Source organism: Hyla sarda, chromosome 2, assembly GCF_029499605.1.
Source record: "Hyla sarda isolate aHylSar1 chromosome 2, aHylSar1.hap1, whole genome shotgun sequence".
Taxonomy (NCBI): domain Eukaryota; kingdom Metazoa; phylum Chordata; class Amphibia; order Anura; family Hylidae; genus Hyla; species Hyla sarda.
In genome coordinates, this window is record NC_079190.1 from 107,474,788 (window position 1) to 107,495,978 (window position 21,191).

Consider the following 21,191-nt stretch of genomic DNA (forward strand, 5'->3'; position numbering starts at 1 on the left):
TAAATCTCCCCATTACATTAGAATCTCCCAATAGTGGACACTCAAGGGGAATAAAAAAGTGTCCGCTATTCAGAGATGTCCCTTATTGGGAAAAAAAGCTCAAAAATCTTTCAAAATGATGGAATGCTAAAATTACCTAAAAAAAACACAATAAAAAGTAATATTATACTCTTTACCAACCCCTTATACAGTTTCATCCCCCACTTTAAACCCTGTGCCACTTTATTCCCCTTGTACCTTGTGCCAAATCATCCACCCCTTACCCCCTGTGCCACATCATTTCCCCCTGATCTTATCTGTGCCGGTGGGGAGGATGATTTGGCACAGGGGTAGTAAAGTGGCACAGGGGGATAAAAGGGGGATGAAATGTCACAGGTGGAATAAAATGACATATATTACCTACAAGCCCAAAAGGCTAATAATAATCAACAAAACCTACAAAAATTAGCCCAAAAATAAATTCAAAATTTCATCTTTATTATTGTATACAAACAGGTAGAAAAAACACCCATAAAATAACCCACCCTTAAAAACCCCCCAACAAAAAGCTGAGCAGGATATCACTGGGATATATACAGATCACAATATTACCAATAATACAGTCCTGCAGTATCAGTTTAGTCAGCACACGGTAGAACAATATCTCAAATCAAAACTTTACCTAATTGTGACATGCTGACGGCTTCCCAGTGGTTATCCTGCAACCTTGACACGTGTTTCGGATGATTCCTTTCTCAAGAGGCGCTACATGAGGTGGGAACTACTGGCTCTTTATAATGGTCACCCTCCAATGGCGCATATAGCGGAACCGGACGCCGGCCGACTTCCGGGTGGCGTCACCGGCGGATGCGCGTCATAACTTGAAGCACATCTGCCCATAAAATGACACATGGGGTGGTAAAGAGGGGGTGATGAATTGGCACAGAGGGTAATAAAGTGGCCCGGGGGAGGGGGGGGATCAGGGGTGGAGTGGGTTGGACAAATGATGTGGCCGGTAGATGTCCATAAACAGTGGTCTTCTGCTTCTGTGCTGAGGCTGCTGCAGGGGGGTGCAGCGGGTGCCAGGGCCCCCTGGAAGCCTGAGCCCCTTACTTGTGTATTGGCTGTATCTCCCTGACGGCGGCCCTGTGTACAAGATAGGGCCGGCACATAAGCCTGATAAAACTATCCATTATTGGGAAATGTCCCCCTATGGAAAGACATTGCCATACAACCCTTTAAAGGGTAGGGTCACACGTGAGATATTTTGCTGCTGTGTATTTTCAGAAAATGTGCAGCAAAATATGACACGTGTAACCCTATCCTAAATAAATAATAGAGTGTTGGAAAACCTTGTTTCTTATAACTAAACTAACACTTTATAGTTTTCATGAGAGATGAGGTATTGTCACACCCAGCAGATTTGTTGCATAGATTTCAGCAACCAACATCAGCCCCATTCATGTGATTGATTTTGCAGCAAGTTCATGGATTCCTACAAGTCTCATTCAGATAAAATTCTGAAACAAATCGGCATATAGTCACATCAAGAGGCCTATTACAGACAAGTGTTAGAAAAAAATATTTCTTCTGATATTTCCAATATTAACATGTATTAGTAAACAAGAATATATCCCTCATACAACCCTTTGAGATCAGTGCCTTATCTTTGGATGTGTAGCCTTACATTACATTTGTACTCTACAGCTGATGTTCATAAAGCCGCACATGTGGACTAGTATAGATATGTTTAGAAGCTTGTTGTTTATGCAGAAGATACCACTTTGTCATCCATTTTCCGCTCTATGGAATGTTCCATGTCATGCACGGAATCCAGTCAGATAATGGCATGTTCTTATGGAGGACTTGTACTATGGGTGTGCTAATAATTTATTCTATAGTGTAGTCCAACTCGTCCTATTACGTGAATAGTTATTTGTCCATTAACATTTTGTCTCCAGTTACCTCTACTACAGATAAACTATTAATGTAATGGCCATACATATGTTTAACTAATGTGGTAAGATTTTATATATGCAAATTAACAAAACAACTAAAGTTCTAGATACTAGTGTTATACTCACAGCAGCACAGAGAGTTTCTCATTATAAAAAGGCAAATACAATGTTGAATTGTGCACAGTTGAAGAGGTTTTCCTGGTTTACAATATTGTTGGTGTATCCTTAGAATAGGTCATTAAAGGGGTATTCTGGCTTCATACATCTTATCCCCTATACGAAGGATAGGGGATAAGATGTATAATCTCAAGGGCTCAGTGCAGCCCCTGACATTCTGTGCTGGGTGCTGAGTCTAAGACGGAGATGTGACGTCACGGCCACAGCCCCTAGTGACGTCAACAGACTACGCTGCTTGATAGTATTAAATCAATAGAGTGTTCAGGAGAATTCACATAGAGCAGGGTTTTATAGAAAGGTATGCAGTTAAAAATCAGTTTAGCTTAATAGGGTTGTTTTGGCGGCAAGCACATGTATTTCTGCTATTTCCATTCAGATAAGTTGAGCAGTGTCCGAGCACAATCTGCAATGTGTGAATCAACCCACTTCATACCAATGGGAAAGATATTGATAATTGTTTATTTAGTATACAAACAACTACTGTTCTTCATACCCAGCATTGTTGAATACACTACCGATTACAAGACTCTTAAACAGTTTGGTGTTTCAGAAACACATAAATATATCAAAGATAAAAGCAAGTTGCATCTTATGTTTAACTTTACTTTTATTGGGCTTTTAGACACTTTTACAGATATAGAAAAAAAAATAAAAAAACAAGAAATCTAAAATCTTATAAAACAAAAAAAAATGTATTAAGGTTAACAGAAGAAACATGTATTAAAGTTAACAGAAGAAATACAGATCCTACATGGATGAAATTAGAGATGAGTGAAGTTACCATAATTTGATTCGTCATGAACCTCACGGCTCGGCGGTTGCTGACTTTAGCCTGCATAAATTAGTTCAGCTTTCAGGTGCTCCGGTGGGCTGGAAAAGGTGGATACAGACCTAGAATAGAGGCTAAAGCCCACCGGAGCACCTGAAAGCTGAACTAATTTATGCAGGCTAAAGTCAGCCAAAGCCGAGCCGAGAAGTTTTTGACGAATCGAATCACTGTAACTTCGCTCATCTCTAGATGAAATGTTATGGCTTCACACAATCCTGAGGTTACACAGAAATGTACACCCCACTAAAGCCTGGACCAAAGTGTTGTTCTGAACCTTTCCTCCCAACCGTGCCGCATGAACCTGGACTCTGGCCAACATTTAAGATACAGTAGCATTGTTTGTGCATGTCAGGTATGCGTCTTAGATATTCCTTGTCACAACTTTATTCCTTCTATTATAACCTTAGTACTGTGTTACTCACACTGGATTGACAGTGTTCTAAGTGTGAGGGATTCTTCAGCGGAGATCTGAATTTCTGCCAAGCACTTAGTATCTCCATCGCTGCAGTCAGGGCCGCACAGCTGTGTCCTTCAGATCTGCTGACTCCTCTGAGTTTTACCATTTCTTTAATTAACATTCAGTGAATCAATTAAATTTCATTTTCTGCAATCTATCCAGCTAAGATTAATACTGATGGAAATGTTGGGCCAGCACTGGCATGTGTGGATGGGTTCTATGGCCTAAAGCGCTAGTCTGAATAACTGTCTGTGAAAATGGAGCACAAAGACTTTGTAGTGGGATTAAATATAGAGTTGATTAAAGTTTATTGAATAAAAGCCTAACTCCGAGTACTTGGTGTACTGTATAGTATACTTTTAGTAGAGGTTTACAAAGCTGTATTTGTAGACCAATTTAGGCTTTAATACCTAAAGAGAGTTTCCAGGACTTTTTCTATTCATAGCCTAATCCTTTAGGATAGACCATCAATATATGATTGGCAGGGTGCTGACACCCCTCTACCCCAATTAGCTTTTCCCAGAGCCCATATAGACCAGTACACAGAGTTGGAAACTCAAGGCTCCATACAATGTGTAAAGGGTGGGATTGGTTACTAGAGCTCAGCTCACATTCATGTCAATGGGAGGTGAGCTACAATCCCATCATCACCACTACGCAATGTACAAAGCAGACTGCTTCTGGTGCTGTGTATTGCGCGTGGCACAGCTCTGGCAAACAGCAGGAAAGGTTTTCTGCTTTCTTCTGATGGGCCCTGAATACATTTTTGGAGAATAATGTCTGTTAGTTTACATTTGGCGTTCTTGATTGGTTTACCTCTGTGGCTTTTTGTGGTATGTTGAAGATTATAGCAGATGCTCTGCGAATTTGTTTGCAGTGTTCTTTGTATTCTTTGTTTTAATTTGTCCAGTTGGTTCTTGGTTCCTCTTTATGTAGTGCTTGTACCTGCTTTTTGAAGCTGCTGCTTTGAAATTAGGAAAATATGTATTTTTATATTTTCTTTAGTTTTTCCTCAAATAATTGCTTAAAGGGTGGTTTCCTGCCAGTGATACATTATACATTTACCTTGAGTGTGTTGTTACTTTTTGGTCAGTCGGAGACTCTCATGAAGCTGAATCGGGGATTTGAAGTGTTGTTACGTTGTTCTGATTTTTCTCTGTACCATTTCCTTATAGCCCCATGTGAGTATACATCCAAGCTGAAGGAAATGCCATAAAAGTCATAAATGTCCCTTCACTTGCACTGCACATCTGACTACTCTGTAAAAGTTGTGTATGACTCCAGCCTACAGGGGGTCCATTTTATATAGTATCAAAATCAGATGCAAAATATATCAATCTATAGTAAACAAATAGTCTTAGGTCACATACTGCATGTGTTTAAGCTCCAGATTTATTTACTCATTAACATAGAGAGAAGCAACACAAAGGGCGAGGACCTGATTCAGTCATGCAATAAGACGCCTAGGCGTGCCCTGCCAGGGAATTGCACAGACAATTATTGCTAATTATTCTCAATTACTAAGCTTACATCCAGTTAAACAGAAGCAGCGCATCCAATAAAGTTCAGGGATACATTGTGCAATTCTGTATATTCACCAGTGTTATAAAGCAGGACTACAACCTTTTTTGCCCATTCATGAGCCTTTCATTGATTTATGGTACTGTTTCCATATTGAGCCAGCATCTGATATTCTACAGGTTTCACTCCCTTTGCCAAAGAAAGCGCATAATGACACAATGTTCTGTAATGATGCAGTCTTGTGGAGGGTCCATTTTTCTATCCTCATGACTGCCCCTCCACTACAGGCCATGTGCTGTATGATGTGTAGTTGGACAATCCAGCACACAATGTTTGTATTTTGCATTTCACGAACTTCTCTTTGTTTTGGTCATCAAATTTGCCATGAGTTTTTGAATATTCCTTGTATATCCATAGGTCATTTTACACGGCCCGAATATAGGGAGAATGAGTGTCCTTGAAACATTCATTTCCAAAAATCTACCATGTAAAAGGGCCATCGACAGCCGTAAATGTGCAAACACCTACACTTTATAAACTTAATCGAGCCTTGTGGCGATCAGCACTTATTATTTTGTAGTTCATCGGCCCATGTAAAAGGACCTTAAGGTGTCGTTGAGTGAGGGAGATTGGAACAACTAGCCCAGATAAGGAGGTCTTCTTAAAGGAGGCCTTGATCCTCAAGGTGATAATGGACCCAGAGCTTTTGATACTGATATCAAAGGCAAGGTCAAAGAATCATGACCTAATAAGATTAGTTTTGAAAAAAGCTAGCTATTGATCTTATCTTAATATTCTCAAAACCTTGTGCCAACCATCAGCGTTGCCTCCTCCTCAGCATTTTATGAGTTAATCGGCTGTAGTAATTATACAAGGATACTATAATGACTCTGTATTACACAGCATGAATTGTTATGATAAAAAGCCAGCAGTCATTTCCAGTAGACCTTGTTATTTGCCTCTCTCATTGTGTCATAGGCTTGGCAGTCAGAGGGTTAATAAGAGGCTCAGTCTTTGAACAAGAAATCCTTTTTTTTACTGAAAGGATAATCAGACTATTATTACATCTGCATGGCTGAACAAACATCATTTGGGGTTGACAGGGCATTTCATTAAAATCTGGATTTTCACACGCTTCCAGCTCTAGATACACATTTTGGACTCAACCCAGTAGCTGAATTTCAGGCCTGGTATTAGAGATCTCCCCATTTTATATCAAACAGAAGCCAGTAGCTATGGACTTTAAAATTGCTTTAATATTTCAAGAAAGATTTTTTTTTTCTTTTTTGCTGTTCTATGGAAGAAAACTACAGCAGCATACAAGGCAGTGACAGGGCGCTAAAACATACAGCTATTTTACGGCATGCAATGTCCATATGTCACCCTGTAGCCCAAGAGCAAATTTTTTCCATATACTGTGTGAATTCCTTTCTACACCTATATACAGTGATCCCTCAACTTACAATGGCCTCAACACACTATAGTTTCAGCATACAATGGTATTTTCTGCACCATTGTAACTTGAAACCAGACTCAACATACAATGCTACGGACAGTCCAGATCTGTGATACCTGTCACACCTGGAGGAACTGACCAATCAGAATGGGCATTTTACTGGTAAATCACCTGTATTGCTGAAGTGCATGCACTGACTGGCTGTCTGGTAGTGCCCCCTACAGTACAGGGAGGAACTACATATTCTGTACTACTTCTTACCTGTGCCACTGTACTACTTCTTACCCCAAGTAAGGGCGGCTCCATTTAGGACACTGTGTGTACTGTATAGGACCCTGAAGAAGCTCCTGTCCATAAACCATTGTTTCCCAACCAGAGTGTCTCCAGCTGTTGCAACAGCTGGAGGCACCCTGGTTGGGAAACACTAACATAAACAGTGATTTACAGCAGCTCTTTCTTACTTTTCTATGTATGGAATTGCTTTATCTCTATTAGTTATCTAGTATCTACTTATTTTTGTACTGTTTTAACTGTTGGCAAAACAAAGGTCCAGCCAACTGTTATTGATCCTGCATGGCCACCTTTAGTCCATCACCCAGTATCATTAAATCATGTGTGGTTGATCTGAACAATCTCCTGATGAAGGTTTATGAAAAAAGTGTCAAGGTGTTGGTGGGGTGTATCACATCTACTTACATGCATGTCCCATTCAGGTAATTGACCATTTATGTATTTACACGTGAATTACTTGCGAATCAGTTACATGATAGTTATTGTACCAATTCTTTACATGATGTTGCGGCTACACTAGTGCTGTGTAATAGGTGGATGCTCCCCACCTTTTCAGGGTTTTTGGGTTTTTAAATGGGCACTGTCAGATATAAAAACTTTTTGTATGTTGTAAATCCTGGCAAAACAATAGTTTTTCTAATACACTTCTTTCAAAAATGTTTCACATTTTATTAAAGAAAACTATCTTTGAAAATCCCACCACTGGGGCAATTCCTGGGATACTGATGAGTCCCACAGCAGCATGAGCGTGTCCAAGGGTCATGGACACAAGATGGCTGATTGACATGGCTACAGAAGGAACACAGCCTTCAGCAACACTGCTGTAACACAAAGGTTTACCAAACATGTGCCTCCAGCTGTTGCAAAACTACAACTCAATGCATGCCTGCCAAAGGATGACAGCCAAAGGATGTTTGGGCATGCTGGGAGTTGTAGTTTTGAAAAAGTTTTAGGCACACAGCGGAAGGAAACACTGCTGCTAAAAAAAAAAAAAAAAAAGAGTTATCCAAACAATGTACCTCCAACTATTCCAAAACAACAAGTCCCAGCATTACAGGACTGCCAAAGGATGAGACACATGAATGACATAGGACAATGTAAGTTATACACTCACCATATTGTCTTTGGTGATAGAGTACAGGCAATCTCCAATAATCATTGTGTTGTGTGTGTGTGTATATACATATATATATATATATATAAATCCAGAGAGGAAAGGGTTACAGAGTAGGGCTGCCATGCTCCCGAGAAGTAAGCCAGCAGATTGAGGGAGAGGAGGAGTCATCACAGTGCAGGCAAGAGAGGGGCACACCCCCTCCCTTTGACAAGATGGAAAAGACATTGAGCAGATGTAATATGCAATTTTTTTGTGAAATATCAGTGATAGAGAAATAAACATGTACATGATCAGGATGAGGTACTGAGTAACATATAACAGTTTTGTTTGTTTTTTGTGGGATCTGACAGGTACGTTTTAAGGGCAAGTAGTTTTATATAGATGTTCTATATATGAACAACTGTAACAGACAATGTAGACTAAAATATGGATGGCTGTGTCTGGGAAACCCTCCTTCATCAGATGTGTATTTGTTTAACAGTTGTTTAACCATCAACCTATTTCTGTCTAATGTGTACCTTTTTACATGTGGTGCTTTATGGTAAATTGAGATAGCACTCCAGAAACACATGACAAAAGTAGTTCTTAAGTACAACCTAGGACCCTTGAAAATGCAGTAGCTATCTGTGCCAGAAAAAATGCTACCCTGTTCAGGGCATAGACGAGATGTATCAGGGATGAGAGCTATCAGTTATATTACTATTATTTATATATTATGTGCATCTTTATTACATTCAGTTATTTTAAGATAAGAAACATAACCTAGAATTTTACATGCTTACATACAACACAAATGTCTTTATGGAACATTGACTAAGATACGAAATGCAGTATATTCATAAGAGATCAATGGATAGGATTCCTTGTTGCCATGATTTCTCATAAATGCTTGTATACTATGCATAGAAAATATGAATATACATTTTATTGCTGAGCTGTCTTCCATCTTATATCCTTGGGTGTAGTTTTCCTTTAACTGCTCTTCCCTGGAAGTAAAGGGATTATTCATATTCTCAAGCTCTGTCCCCATCTTTTAGGGCGCTTTGTTAAAAGGTATTAATAGGATTGTCCAGTTCGATCAGAAAATACAGGCAGCAGCGAATGAGCTGTCAGGGTTGACAGCTTAGCTATCTTGCCATCAGTCTGCCTGTGCATTCACAGTTCACCTGCAGGCATGTAGGTCTGCATGCGTGCCTGTCAGAACCTGCCCGTGATGCCTTTTTAACTATTCCTTTTGTGCCATCTCTGCTTTTACATGTTGCTTTTTACTCTTCATTGTCTGCATCCAAAGACTGGTTTTGTTTCCCTGGTTCCATGTCCCATCTACCTGCCCCCTCTTCCATTCTAAGGATTAAGATCTCTAGCTAAGACATGTAAGTGACATCACCTGAGCCAGGTGGGGGAGAGACATATAGAGAAGAAGGCTCCACAGCCCACGGCAATATTTTCTTTGTTCGGGAGGTTTATTTTTGTATATTTAAGCTAACATGCAGAACAATTGTCATCCCCTCAGGGTGGTAGTTTTTTATGGACTTATCTCGAAATTCAGCTACATATCTGATCTGCCACTTTAAGAGTGACTTATATCTTTGGGAACAATATTTTTTTTATCCTCGAACATCTGGAATAGGGCTCCCACTTACTATAAATCATTTATAAGTGTCTTGTCTTATAATGTGGCAGAGGGGCCTTTGGGCACCCTTAAAGGGGTACTCCACCCCTAGACATCTTATCCCCGATCTCTGTGCAGCACCTGACGTTTGTTTAGAACAGTGTTTCCCAACCCAGTCCTCAAGGCACACCAACATTCCGTTTTTTTTTTTCAGTTACTCCATTGGAATAGAACAGAGAAAAATTAAAATCCTGGACTGTTGGTGTGCCTTGAGGACTGGGTTGGGAAACACTGGTTTAGAAAGCTGGGTGCGGGCAGCGGGGGTTGTGATGTCATGGCCACGCCCATCGTGTCATCACACCATGCCCCCTCAATGCAAGTCTATGGGAGGGGGCGTGGTAGTCACCACGTCCCCTCCCATAGACTTGCATTTAGGGTGTGTGGCGTGATGGCACAAGGGGGTGTGGCTGTGACATCACAACCCCACTGCTCGCTCCAAGCGTTCAGAACAAAATGTTCCCAATACTGGGGCAGTGGAGTACCCCTTTAAGCACCAGGCTCAGGATATGACTGCTACCTATAACTATATCCCTGACATTGAAAAGTTGTGTCTTGTTCTACAAAGAATATTTTACAAGAAAAGAGTAGATCTATCTGCCTTGTCATTGATATGGAGAATGTATAAAAAAAAGGATAACAAACATAGCAAACCCTTAAATGGTGTCAGATTGGGAATTTATTGCTGAGGTCTTTGCTTTATCCTTTGATGTCAGCGGAGGCACTGCATACATAGGGGCACATTTAGGGAATCGTCAATGTCTTCGATTAGACTAAATACACTGCTTTAGGTAGTTTCCACGAGTGGTGTAGATATGACATAAAAACAGAAGAAACAGACACTGAAGTATCAATTTGGCAGTCAGACTAATTTATATTACAGAAGAAAGAAAGTGAATTAGATGATATTGTATAGGGCTTTAGTGGTTATATATTATTACCCGTGACCTGCTAGGAGACTCAAAGCAATGAAAGGCTTTACATGGCCCCCGGTTCCTGTCCCTTCTTATTTCACTGATGAATTCCAGATTGGAAGAAATTGCCAACCTTGTCCAGAAGCCATGTACCTTGTATGTTTCCCTATTATTGGGTTGCTGAATTTTAGGCTATATCCACATGTGTCTTTCTTGCAGTATTTAATTCTTGTTCTTATTTACTGGACAGAACTATGTCTTACATGTCTGTGATGTCTGTAAAACTATATAGTAAAATCAGACATCTTATCGCCTATTCTTTGGATAAGGGATAAGATGTATTTGGCAGGAATACCCCTTTATTGTCTATGTCACCTATACAGTATGGGGGGTATTTATCAATTTTGCCTGTTGACAGTTTCTTTTTAACTTTTTTTTTTCACTTTGGTTTTCGTGGACATGCACCAAATTTATCATTTGGTGCAAGTTGTTAGTAATTTTGGCTCAAATGTTGAAATCAGCTGTTCACAGCGCCTTTTACACAGAACTAACCACCACAGAGGGCGCATATTTTACCCTGTAGAGCAGCCATTTCGGAGTCCCTCCTGCAGGATATCAGCAAGCGATGTGAGTTATTTTCTTTTGTGAGGTTTATAGCCACCATGTGAAATGGATTTTATTTTCAACTTGAGTATTTTTTAGTTTTTTGTTATTTTAGTGCAGTGGTCTTCAACCTGCGGACCTCCAGATGTTGCAAAACTACAATTCCCAGCATGCCCGGACAGCCGTTGGCTGTCCGGGCATGCTGGGAGTTGTAGTTTTGCAACATCTGGAGGTCCGCAGGTTGGAGACCACTGCTTTAGTGCTTACCTTTCCTGAACCTGTGTGACCATGTCCAATGCTGGCTCAATGGAGGGTGAAGGTTCCTCAGAGACAACTATGTCGCAGGATAGTATTGAGCAGCCCCGGAGGCGTCGCTGCTTTCACAAAAAAATGTTTTAATGTATTTTGACGCCTTTACATTTTCGGACATTGTGTTTTCCATGTGCAAAATTTCTTGGCGGTGATTTGCGCCCAAAAAAAACCTAAAGGCGTAAAATTGCGTCAAAAATCGATTGGCGCAAATAATGTATTACTGACTAAAGTTGAAATCACGCACAGGACCGTGTGATTTTGATAAAGTTGTAAAAATGACAGTGGAGAAAATGCGCCAAACTTTGGCGCAAAAAGACACTACGCCAAAGCATTGCGCCAAAGTTACGTTTAAAAAAACACATAAATCCTTTGATAAATACCCCCCCTATATCTGTGGTAATCTACATCTAGAATGACATTCTAGCATTCACATGCACACTTTTTCCTCTCCATTTGGTTGGCATAGTTTATAGTCACATGTGTACAATCCTGCTGAGGTATTTGTGCTATATTAGGAACGTGTGCTTGATTCATTAAAGGAAGCAATAAAGAATAACTTTAAATAAATAATTGTAATCCTGACTTCTCCCAGCATGCCTCTGGTAAATCAATGTAGAAGAATCAATGTGCTCCCATAATTCTAAATCAAATAGCACTTGCATGCCCAAAACTGTGGGAAAAGTAATTTTCCAGCAGTTATATAAACAATATTTATGGCTAAGGCTAAGCTGTAATACTAAAACCTGGACAAGTAAAAATATGGCGCCGGTAACTTTACATAAAAACAATTTAGATATTCATGGAAGAATCTTCATCACCAAGGAACAATAGAACACATTGTTAGAATGTAGTAGTGCAAAGGGCTGAACCAAGCAACATCTGAGGTGTGGGCCAGGGAGATATTATTTTTTCTATGCTATTGACTATTAGATTGGAGAGAACATGAGACAAAGTGATAATGCAGGCATATATTGTCAGTCTAGAGGTCCGCACACTCGGTGAGGTTGTAGAAATATTGACACTTTTCGGCACTTGCTAGGTCAGGAGACGGAGTAGAAAGATGCAAAAACTCCAGGTAATATTAAACAGCGTACTTTTATTATCATAAAAGAAGCAGTTGACAACGCATTTCAAGGGGGTCTGCACCCCTCTTCCTCAGGTCAGGGAGGGGGACCTTCAGATACCTGGAGTTTTTGCATCTTTCTACTCCGTCTCCTGACCCAGCAAGTGCCGGAAAGTGTCAATTTTTCTACAACCTCACCTCTACATTGCAAGTCCGCCCCAGGATACTGGGCACAGACAGACACGGGCTGCTGCTGTCTCTTCTCTGCTTAAAGGAGTACTCTGGGATAAGAAAATGTATCCCCTATCCTAAGGATAGGGCATAAGTTTCAGATCGCAGGGGGTCCGACCGCTGGGGCCCCCCGCGATCTCCCGTACGGGGCCCCGACAGTCAGCGGCCAGGGACTGTGTCCGACCACCGCATGACGCGCCAGCCGACACGCCCCCTCAATACACCTCTATGGGAGAGCCGGAGCGCTGCAATCAGCAGCCTCCGCCTCTGCCATAGAAATGTATTGAGGGGGCGTGTCAGACGCCGCATCATGCGGTGGTTGAAATTAGCTATTTCGGAAAAGAGCCGAGAGCCCCGTACAGGAGATCACGGGGGGCCCCAGCAGTCGGACCCCCCGCGATCTGAAACTCATCCCCTATCCTTAGGATAGGGGATACGTTTTCTTATCCTGGAGTACTTCTTTAAGGCCGACAACGGTGTTGGGCCCGGAGCGCAATACATCAAGGTGAGCAGTTATCTATTACTCACATCTTATATACCTAGCGCCACGAGGAAAAGGTACAGGGTGCGCCAGTGCATGTCCCATTTTCTATTCCACATAGTTTATATTGTCAGTCTGGCTGATATAATACAATGTACCTGAAAAAGAAAGTTTATCCACTCATTATGAGTTAGTCTGGTTTTGGCATGATTGTTCCTACAAATTATCCCATAGCACTATGATTAGCCATATTGTACCAATAAAAGTCTCATATGCATAGATAACCCAAGGGTGCCTTTGAAAGCTACTGCTACTGTTTGCTCTACTATAGTGGCAAGTATAAAAGTACCTGCACACATTTAATTTGGCCTTCCAAGCCACATGCTGGTCACATCCTGTATCTCTTACGGCATGGGAAAATCTTAATATAGTTGGTGGTGTTAAATGTGTCACAGCCGGGATTTTGACAAGATGATGGAACCATTGTTTTCAGACACTACAATTTGATGAAGATTTTTGTAGTTTCGGCTTGTTGAAGCAGTCACGTGGGAATGTTTACACACTGCAAAGCTCCTAAGCAATGAACACAGCCTAGTTGAATTGTACACATGACTGCATAGTATAAAGCCACCCTAACACTTCTATGATTTTTAAGTAGTGTACTTTATATCAGAAGTATTTCTTTGTTTGCATAGGGATAAAACACATCTATGTCGTGCTGCCTGCATCAGATGCAGCTGCTTAGAAAATGAAGATATTGGACCCATTCCAGGGTATTTCAAGGACAACGAAAATAAACAACCAAACATGTTAGAACTTAAAGGGATTCAGTCCTCAGACAGGTATCTATAAATGACAACATCTGTTGGATATAATAGCAATAAGCTGGCGGGTACCCGTACATCCACTGAGCTCTGGTATCGCTTGATAAGGATTGGTTGTATATTGTGTTCTCTGGGATACATGTACATACACTTATGGGGGGGGGGGGGGGGGGGTATATGCTAAGACACTATCTACTTTTTTCATACTTTATAGCCTAAAGTAAAAAAAAAATGTATTTTCTGATTTGTAAAGGATTTCAAGAGATTAAAGCAATGAAATTCATGCAGTGCAGTGAACCCTTTCACATCCACTAAGTTGTGCAGATTGATAAATGTACCATGTTTCTAATTCTAATTCAGGGCCCTTTGACACTGAAGAAATTCTGTTCTAAATTTCCAAGAGGAAATGCAGCAGCTTTCCCTTTTTTATTGGAATTCTGCTGCTTTGTGCACACAGTGGCCCTCGTTTACTATTGCAAACCCAACATGTTTTGTCGGGTTGTGCGCCAGATTCTGTCGCATTGCGCCAGAAATTCTGTCTGCGCCAGATTTTGCGCAATAATTTGTGCCAGAATTGAAAAAACCCGACTAACTCTCCATTTTGCTCAGAGAATCCGAAAAAAGGGACGTGGTCGCTGGGAAAACGGGGCGTGGTCTCCAAAAAGGGGCGTGTTCCCGACATTTTCACACAAAAAACTACATATTTATTAAGGTTTCCACAGAAAATGTGGTGGATTTGAGCTGAGGAAAACCCTAAAGATCAGAGCATGTGTAAAAGAAGCAAAGTGTAGGGAAAGTGGAAAATGTAGGGAAACCTTAGTAAATACCGTGGAAAATTTATTGTAGAGAATTAAAACCGACAAAGAAACCTACACAACACTCTTAGGAAATAAGGGCCAATGAATGTTCCGTAGCAGAATTTCCAAGCTGAATTTTTTCATCTTCTGAAATCCATTTGTTGAATGGGACTTTGAATTTTGAATGGTACAGATCTTCTGAGGAATTCCAGGAGGACATTTTCGTCACAGAATTTGCTCAGTGTGTAAGGGCGTATTTAGAGAAAGTCTTTAATACCTTGGTCCTATCACAGTGACTTGTCTGATAAATTTTGCGCATCTGTGCACTGACTAGTCTAAGTTTGCAAAGTCAAGTTTTGGTTTACACCAACTATTAGTTGGTTTATTTTTAGTAAAGGTAATGAACAAAAATATTAGTATATTATTTTGGTGCATGGCACTGAATATTAGGCCTCAACCCCTTTCTTTCAATAACACACCCCTTTCTTTTTGTCCGTGCCCCTATATAAAGAGAGGCACTTATTTCCATTCTTTTTGGTGCACACAACTTACTGAATATGTCTTAAGTGCTATGTTAACCTTCACATGTCACAATTTTGGCTCCAAAATTTAGATGCATGAGGCTTAAAAATTTGGGCCAATGGCCCAGATTTATCAAACTGTGTGAGAGAAAAAGTGGAGAGATTTTCCCATAGCAACCAATCACTGCTCAGCTTTCACTTTACCACAGCTCGTTAGCTGAGCTGTGATTGGTTGCTGTGGAAAAATCTCTCCACTTTTTCTCTCACACAGCTTGATAAATCTGGGCCTATATGTTCACTCACATCAATGCAAATATGTCCGCCTATTTCATCCATTGGATGCTTTTAATAAAAAGATTTCTAACCTGCGGAATCTTTTGGCGCTTTATAAATAAAATGATTATTATTATTAACCTTCTTATATGTCTTTGTAGGGTAGATGGAAGTCCACGTATACAAAACTACATTGGACTCTTTTTAGAGGTATCACAATGTGTTTTATTTATGAAAACGTCTCTCAAACATCTATCTGTACCCAAACCCCTTACACGTGCACGCTCAGCCGAGCATGCATGCATTCTGAACAGAGAGGGTGGAGAAAGCCACTGGCAAACTCATCTAGCAGGGGTTATGTCTCTGAGACCAAAGGCGTAGACATATTAGGAGAGATTTCTCAAAACCTGTGCAGAGAAAAAGTTGCTGAGTTGCCCATAGCAACCAATCAGACCGCTTCTTTCATTTTTTGAACAAGGCCTCTGCAAAATGAAAGAAGCAATCTGATTGGTTGCTATGGGCAACTCAGCAACTTTTCCTCTGCACAGGTTTTGATAAATGATTGTTCTTTCCCATTGTTCTTTCCCAACATTTGTCACTGGGGGACACTCTCAGCCAATACGTCCCATATGCACTAGATCAGTGGTCTCCAACCTGCGGACCTCCAGATGTTGCAAAACAACAACTCCCAGCATGCCCGGACAGCCGTTGGCTGTCCGGGCATGCTGGGAGTTGTAGTTTTGCAACATCTGGAGGTCCGCTGGTTGAATGAAGACCACTGCACTAGATGGTTGTTCTGATTTTGCTCCCCAGCCCGCAAAGAGACTCAAAATCTCTTCCATACATCTGAACAGGGTTTCTGCACAGCGTGCAAGTTTTAAATAGCTGTAGAAATGTCTGCAAGAAATCTGCCTCGTGTGAACATGGCCTAGGGAAAAAAAAGTTAGCAAAATTGATTGCGTTCGGCACAGTCTTGCTGATGTTGTAGCGGTGCAGCCATTTGCTACGCCACTAATAAATGCAATCTTATACCAAAAAAAAAAAAATGTCATCTGAGAAAGGGTTAATGCAGATTCTTAAGCACTTGGTTTAACCTTGCCTGGAATGCACTTTTGAGTAGGGGCTGTGATTCCCTGCTGAATAGGTTCCTTTATGTCTCCCTTCCTGGCAGCGGCTTGGCCTCAGGGGAATGGTTCAGTTAACACTATCAGAGAAGGAAGCGGGCTCCAACAACAACATTGTGTCATAGAAGAAGATATCTATGTCATGATGAATCTTAGTCCCGCCACGCTGTAAGACACCTGGTTAAAGTGTATTATAAGATTGTCCAATATTAATTATAATATTATTATAATTAATGATGTAATATAGAAGATAAAGTCAGTGTCATATCATAATATCCTGGGGGGGCTACAGACTATATCTGACATGGCCAACCACCTGGACAACCCATCAAGTGCAGGCAGCCTCTCGGTCCATGTCCATGTGCAAATGCCTTAGGCTAGGTTCACACTGCAGAATCCCTGGGCAGAATTTCTGCTGGAGATCGAGCCGGCGGCACTAGGACGGCATGGACTGCATTGTCGTCCCCATAGATGGCAATGCATTTCTGAGCAGATCTCCCAAAAGATCCACCCAGAAATGCATTTGCAGTCTATGGGGGCAACAATGCAGTCTGCTCGGTCCTAGCGCTGCTGGCTCGATCTCCGGCAGAAATTCTGCCCAGGAATTCTGCAGTGTGAACCCAGCCTTAGGGTCTATTCACATGGCAGAATTTCCGCTTGCGGAATTCCCCCTAAAATTAAAGCCCATAGACTCCTATGGAATACCGCACTCCCATTCACACTTCTGAATTTCTGCTTGCGGAGTCCCATAGATGTTTATAGGCTCTAATTTGAAGTGGAATTCTGCCGTGTGAATAGACCCTTATTCATCTTACCTTTTAGGAATCAGAATAATATGAGATAAACCTCTGGAAATGTGAGACAGAAGCTGAAGTGGCCGGCATCATGTGTACTAGCACAGATTTTCAACAAAGGACTGGCAATGTTATGCTTGAATGGGGATTTGAGCCATCTGGTCCAGGAATGAGGTATTCCTGACCTAAGATAAACATAGCAGCACAACCTATAATGATTTATGTCAGACTACTCTATTCCATTACTTTGTATGCCAGTATAAGAAATATTGACGATTTACAGTTAAAAGGAGCCTACAAATGTTGTGTAGGATAAGCTATCCCCTTTTCTGTACTAGGAAAAGGTAAATCCCCTTAGGACTCCATTACCTTGGGATTCTAGGGGGCCTTCAACATTCATCCTTCCTGATACCAGTTTGGTAATGTTATCCAGGGGAGTGATGGCCATACAGCCACATGGCTTTCTTTTGAGTTAGGGCCCTATTACATGGGGCAATTATCCAACAAACAGGCCCATATTGCCCTATGCAAGACTCAACAATCAGAGGAAGAATGGCCAATTGATCACATTGTATTATCAGGTTGAAATATCTTCACTTTTTAGCTGCAAATTTCCCCATGCAATAGGAGATGTGCAAATAATCCATAATTGAATTAAAAGGCGACACAAATCATTCAGTGTTTGTTTTTGTGGCCCTACTTACATGATAGTTGAACCAATAAATACAAGATCTACTAAATTGCGGCTTTTTAGTTGGCCTAAAAGGGCCCTCACTGACTGCATCCATAACTCCAAAAAAACTTCAGTAGTGTGATCTACAAAGATGCCCAGGCTGCTCATAAGGTCAGGTAGGGTCTGGGTCCAAAAAGTAGGATGGGACATCACCAATGCTTTGTTCAGGAATATCAAGTCAATTTTAAAGTGGTATGTTAGTTCCTAAAAATGTATCCCCTATCCTGTAGAGTTCATTGCAAGAGGTCCAGTCTCTAGTATAGGGATCCGATTCTCCCCAAAAAATAGAGTGGTGGGTTGGTGTGCTCTCCATTCACTGTCTATTTCAGTGTTTCCCAACCAGGGTGCCTCTAGCTGTTGCAAAACTACAACTTCCAACATGCCCGGATAGCCAATGGCACAAATAAAACATAGAAAACTTAATTATTTTTTAAATAAACTATATCAGAAATATTTTTTATTTAGTGCAATAGCAAAAATTTGATTTAATGAGAGTTACCATTTAAAGGGGTACTCCGCCAAAAAACATCTTATCCCCTATCCAAAGGATCGGATAGGGGATAAGATGAGGGCAAACTCCACTCCATGCCGGATGACCGGCGACTACAGCCACCACGTCCCCTCCATTCATGTCTATGGGAGGAGGCGTGATGGCTGCATACTAGCCGTCACACCCCCTGCCATAGACATGATTGGAGGGGACGTGGTATGACGTTACAAACACGGAAGCTCCTAGATTACATGTTCCAAACGCCGCCGTTACGGGGCCCGGCGATTGCCGGGATCCCCAGTGGTGGGACCCCCGTGATCAGATATCTTATCCCCTATCCTTTGGACTGGGGAATAGATGTTTTTTCAGCAGAGTACCCCTTTAACTCTGATGAGTAACCAATGATCAAAGTTAACCCACGAGCCCCCACCAGCTCCTTATGATGACAATTCAAAGGATCTGTCATACTTAGTCCAGGCTACAAATGTTTTTGGAATTAAAAAATTTGGGTTAAAATATCCAAAACCTAAAAACTATAGTCCTATTGTTATTTTGATTTGGGCAGCTTGTTGAATTTCAATATAATAAACTCAGTATAAAGTCACGATAGAGCTCAGCGTGGGAGGGTTAATGCAGAATACAGTTTGTCGCAATGACTCAATATCACCTGCCACTAGGTCTACCTCTGCCTCCTACATGGGAATGAGACACCAGCTGAGATCAAGAGACTTTCCCATCACTCCCTCCCACAATGGGTTGAAGAGTGACATGATGCCAGTTTGGGATTTGCTTGGCGTCTCATTAATGACTGCCACTTGGTTAGAAACATAAATTAAAAGGAATAATGAAGCTGGCATTGTTCTAAAATTATGTTTAGAATATAAACAAGTTCCTCAGCGAGGTGCTTGGAATTCTTTAGTATCAGTAGAATTTATGACATTCACAGGTTGTGCGAGATGCGGGAGTCTAACACCGTTGTGCTTGACGTTTCTGTTGCTTATTCATTAAGGTGGAACTTAGAGGATACAATAACTTATTATGAATCAATAATGTACACGAAGATTTTGTTATATCAGTTGCACTTTTCATGCCCAAAATATCGGCTTTCTAAAATTCACCTCCCATTCCACTCTACCCTGTCTGTCATAATCTAGTGAATGTGAGACGCAAATTGAGAATCATAGTGTTCCTCCAAACCTGATGTACAATATGGTATGGCAGAATTCTGGCACATGTCAAGTACCAATATTACCTTTGTTGGTCCATTCATTCTTTCAGACTGAGGGTGGTACCTTTGGCATACCATTGGCTATTACCTTAACTTTTCCATAGACGGACATAAAGGATTTTTTCATAGATTGTGTTATAATCTGCATGAAAAGAAAATGATTGCATGTTCCACCACAAGCTGTCTTATGGAGGCACCCAATGAACCATCAAGAACGTGGACCTACAAGATCTATGAATGTATTGTTACCTAGCATGTGCAGGACCCTAAGGCTATGTTCACATGGCAGAATTTCCGAGCGGAATTCTGTGGGAGCATTCCCCTCAGAAATTATGCAGCAGCAATGGGATTCTACTGAACTGTGCGAACGGCAGAATTTCCGTGTCAGATTTTGCAACATCTGCCTTGGAAATCCAGATTCTAGCTTCTGCAGAAAAAATTGACATTTCTTCTATTTCTGTGGATTCTGCATGGAAATGCATTCCGAGCATTCCCACCAGAACATTCAAATGTATGGAATGTCCACCTGTATTTTTTGGGCGGCAGAAATTTTGCTGATTTTCGGCCATGTGAACATGGCCTAAAGTACACAGGATCATGTGCAAAAAGGCACACAGAAGTTCTTCAATTCAAATACAGCTTTTCATTTTGTTGTTGGTCAAGGAGATAGATAAGCATTGGTAGTTCACATGAAGATCAGGGCTGGCTCTGCCTATAGGCAAAATAGGCATCTGCCTAGAGCACCCTCTTGGTCAAAGGGTGGGCCAATGGGCAGAGTCAAGGGGCGGCAAAATTAGCTTTTGCCTAGGGTGGCAAAAATCCTTGCACCACCCCTGATAAAGATGAATGGTGTTCACACTATAGAGTTTCAGACCAGAATACCGCTTAGGCATTTCGGTCGAAAATTCCGATGCAGCCGAATCCCATTGCTGTCAATGGGATTCCGCTGCACAGTGCACAATATGAAATTTCAGCAACAGATGTTCGGCAGCCGAAATTCTGCCACCAAAAGAATAGTCTTGTTTATTCTATAGGAGGAATCCGCTCCACAGACATTGCAATCTATGGGGACAGCGATGTTCGCACAATCCTAGCGCAGACTGATTCACACTCGGAATCTCCATAGTGAAATTCTATAGTGTGAATCTAGACTTAGGAAGTAACATAAAAGCGATGGGTGTGGTAAGGGTGCTGTAAAGGACAAGTGTTACAGGAAAGCAATTTTTCCTCTTAATGGGTTCTTTGCATTAATAGTATCTAGAAAAAGAAATTAATGTGATATAAAAAAAAAACTACTCAGGAATGCCTTATGCTCTAGAGCAGTGGTCTCCAAACTGTGGACCTCCAGA

At 41.1% G+C, this 21,191-nt stretch overlaps 1 protein-coding gene and 1 long non-coding RNA gene across 2 annotated transcripts in view; one reads left to right on the forward strand and one right to left on the reverse strand.

Moving 5' to 3' along the window:
- ZNF385A (zinc finger protein 385A) overlaps positions 1-21,191 on the forward strand; it is a 206,747-nt gene that overhangs the window by 32,257 nt on the left and 153,299 nt on the right. The window lies entirely within an intron of this gene.
- Positions 10,116-15,328, reverse strand: LOC130358883 (uncharacterized). Its single transcript, XR_008889674.1, has 3 exons — positions 15,232-15,328; positions 13,106-13,216; positions 10,116-10,236 (listed from the first exon to the last, which is right to left on the reverse strand). It is a non-coding gene; the product is annotated as an uncharacterized LOC130358883 (long non-coding RNA).